Source organism: Chroicocephalus ridibundus, chromosome 5, assembly GCF_963924245.1.
Source record: "Chroicocephalus ridibundus chromosome 5, bChrRid1.1, whole genome shotgun sequence".
NCBI lineage: Eukaryota > Metazoa > Chordata > Aves > Charadriiformes > Laridae > Chroicocephalus > Chroicocephalus ridibundus.
In genome coordinates this window covers 15,998,372-16,008,949 of record NC_086288.1, presented here as the reverse complement: position 1 = coordinate 16,008,949, position 10,578 = coordinate 15,998,372, and the positions used below count along the sequence as shown (strand labels likewise).

Sequence of the window (10,578 nt, the reverse complement as noted above, 5' to 3'; positions counted from 1 at the left end):
AAACAATTACAAATCCATGGTACCCTTCTGCCTCATTAGTTAGAAATCTGAGGGGGAAATGCCACCGCTAATATGGCTTAAAACTCACTTGGTCTGATTTTTGTCAAGTTTTAATCCTATTACTTCAAGTGATTATTAATTAGCATTGTATGTAGCAATAACTCTTGCATAAATAAATAAAATTCAGCTGTGTGTGACCCTCTGAAACACATCAACTCTCCTAAATTATGTTCTCAGTTATTATGTATGTTATTAACTTTGATTTTTCTTGTTAAACCACTCCTCGTAATTTATTTTATGCTACCACCATGCTGCCAATCATCATGAAATGAGTGCTTTCCATATAAAGGGGTTGTGGCAATATTTTGAATACTGAATATTGTTTATTATTTACATAATAATTGTCCCTCCAGGCTGTTACTCTAATCAATATCCAAGACTGTACATGAACGTGTGCAGAAAGCTTTGTCCCAAACAGCCTACAATATGAACAGCTAAACGTAGGAAAGAGTTATCATTAATAGTCATCTTTAAGCAGACTGAGTTGCAGCTGCAAGAGAGCAAAGTGAATTAACCAAGGACTGATATTTCAGACTTCTTCAGGACTTCAGCATCATCCAAACCTTTAACAATAAATTTATTCTTTTTCCAGTGGCATCCTAGTAATTTGTTCACCCGCTTCAGACTTATCGTCCTCTCAAACCAATGTTGGTCTCTGGGGTGACTCAAGACCCGGATGGAGCAGTTAACTGAAGGAAGACAATACCTCCTTGGGAACTGGAAGGAGAAAAGTGCACAATGCTCATCACATTTTTCTTCTACAGTGTTTTCTCATGCAAATTCAACAGGTTTTTACAAATGCTAACATGTTGATGTTGCCAGTCTTGACTTAGCAAGCATTGCATTCACCTTCCTTTTCACTCTGCAAAAATAAGATACGAGTGCCATCAAGTTCTGATCTAGTTGAAGATGTCCCTGCTTACGGCAGGGGGGTTGGACTAGATGACCTTTAAAGGTCCCTTCCAAACCAACACATTCTATGATTCTATGATTCTAAGTTTCTTTATGAATGCAAGGTGGCCTCCCTTTTCAAAATTGGTAATCAAGACCTATGTTTTGTGTCATCAGATCACACAAAAAATAATGGTAAAAATGATGAAGAAATTATGAGAAAAACACTTTCTTACATGCATATATGGACATATCTTACACGCTTATATGGACACATACCTATATCATTTTTTTCTGTGTCTTTGTTGTATTGATTCTGTGCTAGGAACAAGAAAATGTAGTTGCAAGACTATGACACAAAACTTTCATATTTTGATTAGAGACTGTGATTAACATATTCAGGTTCAGCTTTCCTGAGGCCTAATATACATTAACAACATTGTTCTCTGCATTTCATTATTCTGGCTGTGACTTAAATATAGAGGATGACTAATAAATAGTTCTCTGTGTGAGTATGTGAATCAGATGGAAATCCATATGCTTTAGTGATTGGAAAATGTATTTATATAAACAATTACTATATTAACTATCAACATGTAAGATGACTTAGATTAGGTGCTAAAGAATTAGAAGAACATTGTTTTAAAATACGATGTAAAGGACAACACAGAATAAATAACTGGATTTTTTTTTATAAAAATCATCCAAATTACTTGAAATTTACATTTCAAATGCTGGCTCTGGCGTATAGTACCTGAAAGTTAGTACAGATTTGTAGTGCAAATGTAAAATGCTTTTTGTTTGAATTTTAACGACGTTTTTTTTACGCTACGCGTCACGGAGAGTGGGAAAAGACAGGCTCATGAACAGGCTGAGAAAGGCAAATCTTTTATAGTGTAACACTGCATGAAAATGTCATCGCAATTCTGTTTGCTGAGCGGGAAATGACTACAGAAAGAAAAATTCAAACGAGAGCAACTTTGTTTCCTTAGTGGCATAGGAGAAACAAATAAACAGCCAAAAAAACCCAACCCTGTGCTTCCTATGGGAGGGACATGGGACAGCCCTGTAGGTCGGCTTTTCCACGCATACCTGCCGCAGAGCCCACTGACGTGGGAATCCATCCGGTGCCGTGTCCGACATCCCACATCCAACCGGCAAATTAATTCCCTGTGTACATGGTTAGCTCTGACTGCTGGTAGAAAACGAAACTGCTCATAAGCCCTCCCTTCACAGGGTGGAAGGTGTAGGCGTCGCCACATCCGAAAATTGATGATCGTCTACACTTCCTTACTGAGCTAATTTATTTCAGTAAAACAAGGATGTCGCGGGGAAATGACTACCTGTTATTTGTTCTCATTCTGTTTATATAAAAGCTTCAAAGTTAGTTAAAGCATTACTAAATTGTGTTATTACTATGGATTTTTAATGTGAATTGGATAATAACATAAATCTAAAATTATACAATCAACCACCTTTACATGCAAGTCATTAGAAGGGGCTTTAAGTGTATCACATTTTCATTTAGGGCCAAAATTTATTATGCTTATGTGATCTGTTCGACAAATGTTTCTGTGGGTTTAGGCTGGAAAAAAGGAATAGTTGGATGCTTTACTTCAATCTCAGAACGTAACTCAGAGCATTCATACAAGACAGCTATTGCTGACTGTTATTAATTAGGTATCCTGGTCTTTGGAGTGGTTCCAGTCTGAAAGTCGTTCTCCTAAGGAGCATTAATGAGGTCCCGATTATCCTGCTGTGGGGCAAGTGTGGGTAATGGAGTCACCCACAGGCTCCAGCTTCAGGACGTCTGCAGAATTTAACGGGCTGTTTGACCTTGACAAAAGCTTTTTACCCCATGAGGGGCAGATGGGAAGGTTCCAGTGGTTCAGGTAAAAGCTTCCATCCTGTCAGCTGTACACACAATTCAAAGGATAACGAAAACTAAAAATAAAATACAGAGATGAATACCTATGTGAATGAGTAGGTACCATATACATTTTGAGATTTGTTTTCACATAGATAATCCTCCAACCTTACCTAAATCATAGCCAATTTAATGATGGCCACATTCTCGGTGTGTTCTGTTTCTTGAATGTGTTGTTTTTATCTTAAACTAGATGCAAAATCCTTTATCTTCCCCAAATCTATGACTTAATGCACTTAGCTGTGAAACAAGTGATAATTAGTAATGATCCACGGAGCCAGTTCATTGTTCTGAATCTGTCTCTACAGTTTTGCATGGTTATTCAAGCGCTGAACTTTCTCACATTTACAATACCCCTTTTCCAGCAGACGCTGCAACGTCATATTTGGTTAGGGAAGATTATTTCCAATAAAGGATCACATTTTCAGGGACTTCATGATGGAAGCCTGAAAAGAGAGAAGGACAAAAAAGAAACCGTATTTACCTGCTTTACTACAAAATCAGACAAGTATTTTTACTAAGATTGGTTTTTTTTCATTTTTACCAAAACAAAAGCTGCTCAGAACTTCAGAACTTCCATAGTTTACCCTGTGGGCTTCTCCCGCCCCCCCATCCTAGTCTTACTTTAGTCTTCTAAACTTAAGCAACTCTCAGCCTAGGATAACTTTGAATAAGATCACAGTCAAACTGAGAAATGCTAATTTATCCTGTTGAAAACTACTTTGGTAAAAGTAAAAGCAGATAGAGACTCTTGGGACATTTATTTATTTATTTTTAAGTAATAAATGACTTGGATTTTGTTCTGAAGCTGTACTTCTCCAACTTCAAAACACAGTCATTGAAATATTTTCTCCTGCATATTTCCCACTATTATTCCAATGCTAATAGTCAATGTAACAATCTGTTTCGCGGAAGTCATTCTGCTCCAAAAGCTTCTCATGTGATACAGGAATGCTCAAAAATCAGATATGGGTGAGCAAAGTCTCGTTAAACATCTACCTTGAGATTTTAAGTAGCCTGGTAAAAAAGCAAATACTCGCAGTAACATTTTTGATTCTCTTAGATCCTTTATGAGGAAAAATGAAATCACTGTAAAAGAGTTCATACGGTAAATTTAACATATTAGTCAGAAGGTAGTAATTGCAAAACTAATAACATTCCAAACAATGTAAGATAATAATCTCATTTATTACTCTTATGCATGGGGTCAGTAACGACACTGGGGACAACGGAGATCTCAAAATCCCAGGGCCAATTTATCTGAGCTCCTAATCTTTCCTTACCTGCTGCGCAGCCTTTACAGCGCTGTCTCTCCAGCTGCCATAACCAACGTTTTGAAAAGCATCAGAGAGATTCTCGGGCAAACTGGCCTGGGAAGATAATCTGTTGACAGGTTCCAGACTCAGATATGGATTTTTTTGTATCATTGGCAAGTCAAGAGAGAAACCACTTCTTAGCGCTACATGTAAGTACATGGAGCTTTAAAAAAAAAAAAACAACAGGAAAACACTGTTTGGGTGCTGCGGAGAGTTTATTTCATATGTTAGATTTTAATTTCACCCATGGTTTTTCTGAAATATATGACAGTCTGATTCATTAAAAAATAAATTATTTAAATTTGTCTGATACCAAAGTAATATGCCATTATTACAAAAAAAAAAGCCTAACGGACAAAAAAATCATTGTATGGCATTTAGATACAGCATGTAGATATTTAAATACCAGCTAAGCGACAAAAAGCTGACTGTTGAGGGAACAAACCTGGGCTTGTCCAACAGCTGTGACATATGCTAGAGCATCCAGAGAATATGCTGGCAATACTGATCCCAATGCGCTGGGATTTTGTGCTGGTATATTGTGATAAGTCTAGAACACAGCAAGAGGTTTCATTACCCAGAGAGGAGGAAGATATGTTTACAGAGCAGGCAGTTTTGGCTAATGCTTCTATTATCATCGTTTTGATAGAAAGCTATAGCGGTGATGCCCTTAAGAAAGGCATCCAATACTCAAAGCACTTTTCTACCTCTTAAAACCCACATCTTGCTGTACTCTGATGATGAGGATAATGAATAGTCTCAAAGCATGTCAAAACAACCGCACTTTTAGTCTTCACATAGAAAGGGGGGATCAATTTTAATTTTCTAAATGATGGAATCATATCAAAATAACGTTAAGCAAGAGTAATTTCTTTATATCTGTACAGTCTTCAGAAGTGTGCTTTTACAAAGAAATTAAAAGTTAAGGAAGTTTTCCTTGTATATTCATTATAAACTACAAAATGTGGGTCAGAAATGTGTGCAATTCTAGCACTGGTCACCTTCTTTTCACCTTTTGTGCCCTGGAAGCTGTATCTAGAACACCTTAAAGCTTCTGTCAGCAGAAGCAGGAGAGATCAAAGGAAACTGTTAGGTGGTAGCAAAGGTGTTCTTGGCAGCAGGGCTCAGCAGTATTAGGCAAAAAAATGACAGGCTATGGGAAAAGAGGGAGAGGAGGAGAAAAAGATGGATGCAGAATTTTGTGACACGTTTTAAGTTAAATATTAAGTAGAGTCATTGGCCAGTTATATTTCCGGGGTTTTTTTCCCAAGTATCACAGAGATACATGGAATTTCTAAAAAATTGTTCACTATCAAACCAGATGACATATTTTTGCTTACCAACAAAACCATCACAACATTTTATTGAATTTATTTAGGCTCAGACTGCAATACTCACGCCCAAGCCATACTCATACCTATCAAAATGTAGGTACCTTTTACGTAACTCACGCGAGAACTTCAAAACCAGGGTAGCAGAGTGGTTCTTTTCCAGTGAACCAAAAGAAAGATTATCCAATTTCTTGAACAGAAGTGTCCAACAGAAGAAGGCATATTCCCATGGAGTCCTGATAGATAGGAAGTTGACCTAGGAGGAGAGAGTTCAACAGAATTATTCATTCGTTAAAATATTGCCTCAGTTTGAATTGTAATTTTGAATTTACAAATGCAGTGGTTAATTCTTAGTAGATTAGTATAATTTACGGCCATTCAGCCTTACCAATACCACTGTAGTATTTTTGTTTGTTACCAGTGCTGCTAAAACTGATAAAAGTAATAGGGCTCCACCATATTTTTAAGTTCACCATATAAGAATGACCTTGAAAAGGTAGAGAAGTGAGATGATTTACTTGAGATCTTACGTAGTTCCTCTAAAATTAGATCTTTGATGCTCAACCAAGAAACTTTCTGGCCTGCCAACAGTACCTCACAGAGGGACAGAGCTGAAGCCTTAACCTCTCTTTCTCATTCCCTCATCAGTAAAACAGGGACGCTAATTCTCTCAGGCTCTGAAACATCCTCAGAATGAAAAGTCTCAAGACTATTAAGTGTCCTGAATTTAATATTTACACTATCAAATAGCAGTTTGCCTTTTGTGTTAAGCAACAATAAAGAAATCTACAAGCAGTTCAGTGTTTGTGCAGCGTACGTCTCTAATTTAAAACAATGTGTGAAGGTGAGGACTAGTTTTTGATATCTGTTTAGAAAAATTCTACGATACCATCTATGTGTTCCTAAAAGCTTAATAATCGCTTTGTGTATATGTATACTTTTGACTCACTCGATAACAAAACCAGTTGTCTCTGTGGGATTTTCTTCTGAATACTTACAGAAAGGTCTACAGAAATTGTGAATTAGTGAACCGGAATTTATTTAGGTTACGATTGAACACAGCATTTGCTTATGCATCTGTATGCATCTTGCTCTGTTTATACTACTGAAAAGGTCTAAGACTCTGTAGATTCATCCCTTGGTATTCATATGGCAAAGCGCAGCTTCTATTTGCACCTGAATAAATGTGAGACAGTGAGCTGATTATTTCTGACAGTCGGTAAAGTGAGAAGCAAACATACTGACAGAAATCCATGTGCAGCACTAAGAAATGAAGAGGAGCAAAAGGTAACCTGCCTGACTCAGTTATAAAGAGATAGCCAGTCAAGGTACCTTTACCAAATGATAAACAAAGGACACCAAATTGAAATGTTACTATCAAATAGCCACATGATCAAATACGTCAAGTAAATCAAATGCCAGTACCAAATAAAAATTACCTTAGGAACCGGTACTTTAAAAATACATGTGCAACTACTTCATGAAGTGACAGTGAAAGATAACGCTTACTAAAGACAGGGTATCTGCTAGTACAAGAAGGACGGCATTTTATTCTAATTATGCTTTTATAAAGAGATAAAAATAAAATATCCTTCTGCTTCTGCATGCATATTCCTCTATTTACAGTAGCTTGTTTAAAAGGACTCCGACTCCATAAATGCGAAGTTTACTCTCCCATCAAAGTCGCATGCTTTGTGTTTATGAAAAACGCTTCTTCTCAGTGCAGTATTACCAGCTACGGCAATTTTAAAACACTGAAAAAATTTAGCTAAAAAGCAGAATCTCTGCTTGGTCTTTGAAAAAACAATGAAAAAAAAACCCCAAAAAAAGTGAAACTCATGCTGTGTTTCTTTCCATCCCTTATAGCTTATAATGCATTTTAACCACAGGAATCTTCCCATCATGTATTAATTATGGTCTACAGATAAAATCATTATCATTATGTAATGAAAAATGTGAGTAAATTACTTTTAATATCATGTGCAGTAGGAATTCAACAAAAGCCATGCAATTTTTATATCGGCATTTCTCGTTATCAGATTTGCTCCTACCTGCTGTGGACGTTATTTGGGATTTCTTTTTCCTTCATGACAAACAAACAGAGATTTATAGAAAGGTCTCTCAAAATAGTCATGCATCGTTCTTGCGTATATTAAAGAATACCATCTCGGCTCTCCACATACGGTCTCTCACTGCCTCCACTGTCCTTTCTCTTTTAAGAGCCTTGGAATTTCTATTTGTGCTCAATTACTCTACTTGAGTGGATAAAACAGCTTGGCAAGCAGGGCTCAGTTAAGCATTTCTAGAGCTTTTGCTAAATAAAATTCCCTTTCTTCAGGGAGTCTGTAAAAAGACCATTGAGTGCAATTCTTCCAGCCAATATGTTCTAAGTGCATATTGATACACTCACGTGCGATTTTTGAAAAACCCTTGCTTAGAAATTTTCCTTGATTTTACAGCTTTAAGAATCACTGAAGATTCCCTGATTGGAAAGGGCTCAATACATTTAACATGATACTGAAAACTCAACTTTGAAGTTGCTGAACGTCTCCCAGCAGATGCAGGAATAAAGTGGATTCCAGAACAAATACTGATTAAATATCACGATTAGGTGACATCTTTGTGAAATATACTGTAGCCCATCACCACCACAAAAGAGACTATGTGGAGCTGGCAGCAGCAAAGTGATCTGTAGACAGGCCAACTCTAACGGCACGGACACGTTCCGAGGGGAAGCAAGGAGGCACTGCTGTTGGTCTGTACATGCCAGGAGCATAGACTGGCCCATAATCAATTTTAGCAATTGATCCCCAAGCAAAATGAGACTTTTTAGAAAACTATGTGGTGACAGACAAGATAAGAAGGAAAGAATATGGGAAGAACTCGCAGTGATGGGACTAGAGGACTCAGTGCATCCCCGTGCTCCTCTGAACTAGAAAAAAAGGGGTTATTTGCTGCAGCACATGATCAGTATTGCCGTGCTTCAAATGATTCATGACATACTACCTTACATACTGCCTGGGAATGTAAACAGATCATGAAACATTATCTTAGATTATATGCTTCTATAAGAAGTTGATCTACTGAACTACATACTTTGCCTTCTTTACCCTGGCTAAAAGAAGATCCTTTTGTTCCATATTCTGACATGTTAATTTATGCACGTGCATGGGTACACTGTAAAACGTACATAGGCATGTATTCATGAGAGAAACAAACACTCCTCAACAATCACAAGAGTGAAAGCAAAGCTCTGCATGACCTAAAAAGTAAAATTTTGAATAAACAGTATTGAACAAAAAAATCACAGACAAAGAATGTTTACCAATTTATACTTCTAAAGAATTCGTCTCCTGTACACCTGTCTAGTTACGTCTCCTATAATTGCTTCATTGCAAAAGGTTAAAGAAGATCTTAGCTAATAAAGCAACTCATTTCCTAAAAATAGATTAAGCATTACTGCGTTAATACAAACACGGGGCCAGAGCCTCAGCCAAAGCTGAGTTCCCGTGCCATCAGTCATGGGTGATGGGAAAGACTCCTACCTGGCAGGAAAATTGCTAAGTTGTTTTTTGGCCCTGTTGGATTCCAGGGGGGATTTGCCATTAACTTCTTTTGGGCTAGAATGCCCTTTAAAAGATTTTAAAGATCTTCTGTCATGCAGAAAGCCCACAGTGACATGACACAGCATTATCCAGTGTATCTCACATCTCCACTGCCTCTGTATTCAGGCACTCCAGGACAGAAGGTACTTGGAAAAGTGTGGTGGTAAAAAATGTACGGAAGAAGATCTGACTCAAAACATGGAAAACAAAGCAACCATTCGAAGAATTCCTCTTTGTCACAACTTTTCAGAATAAAATGAAAGACGAAACACTTGCCTGGCTCTACTGCAGATAGTTTGATAAAATATTGTTTTAAGAGACCCCAATCACATGACTACAGTCATTATAACACAAATTGATTCAGAAGAGATTTAATTAATTTAATGCATCTGGCTGTAATTATTATTCTGCATTTATTATGTAGAATTTTTATTAGCTTAATGGTTTTATACATTTATCAGATAGTCACTGAAGAAAATTTCAGTTACTCATAAAGAATCTGAATAAATCAGCAATGACTTTTTTTTTTCTTTTAAACAGTTTTATTATAATGATTTGCTATTTTGGCTCTTACCAGTCATGACGAATTTCTGCTGCTTCATTGAGAAAAAGCTTTATCCAATACCCTCTGAAGTCAATAAACAGATTCCATTGATTGCACTGCATTGTAAATTGTGTTTAGAATATCTTTATAATACAACGATTTCTCTAGTGTTGAGATGTAATTCACAAGGATTGGTTCCATTTTATTTCTTTTTTAAATAAACAAGTCACGTTAACAGTTTTAGAGTAACCAGACATGCCTTTGACAAACCTTTTTATTTAGTTTTCTCAGTGCTCTAAAACATGCCTGCATCTCTTTTCTAGTCCTGTGTACGTATAGTGAAACACTGCAAATTCCATCATTGATGGCCTTTGACATTTTAAAATTTGGTTTGGCTTCCAATCAAAATAAAAATACATAAAATTACTCCATACAGGGAATTTATACATTTTAAAACTTTGACTGAAAAAAAAAATCAGAAATTTATAGCAAAGTGTTAATTTAAAATTGATGTTATTTATCGCAGTAGTAGCATTCACACTATAAAGAGCTGAAATATATTTTGACATATGCAATTGAATTTAGGTGAGCTTAGTCAAACCGCATTGAATGGAGAGACTCGCCCAGTAAAGGCATGTCCTTCTTTCCATCAGACTTACTGCTGTACCCCAGACTCTACCTGTCCAAAGACTACAGCTTGCATGGGTTTGGTAAAAAGTCGTTTCCACTATCTGCAGGATTGTCTGACACTCTCCCGGGTGTCCCTGCGACATGCCTATGGAAACCAAGTAAGAGCTAGGGAGTACGCAAGCTTTTGAGGCCATGAGAGGAGGCACTGACGGGTGCCCTCTGTCTCTTTGGTTGTTTTGCATTCGCTGCCTACAGAAAAGCAACCTGTCTTTCT

At 37.0% G+C, this 10,578-nt stretch overlaps 1 long non-coding RNA gene across 2 annotated transcripts; it reads right to left on the bottom strand.

Annotated features, from left to right (window-relative positions):
- Positions 1–1,863: 1,863 nt before the first annotated feature.
- LOC134516351 (uncharacterized) lies at positions 1,864–5,755 on the bottom strand. Of its 2 annotated transcripts, XR_010071292.1 has the most exons (4): positions 5,630–5,755; positions 4,162–4,261; positions 3,233–3,324; positions 1,864–3,118 (listed from the first exon to the last, which is right to left on the bottom strand). It is a non-coding gene; the product is annotated as an uncharacterized LOC134516351 (long non-coding RNA). The 2 variants fall into 2 exon arrangements; XR_010071291.1 differs by having other exon boundaries at positions 1,864–3,324.
- Between the last annotated feature and the right edge of the window lie 4,823 nt (positions 5,756–10,578).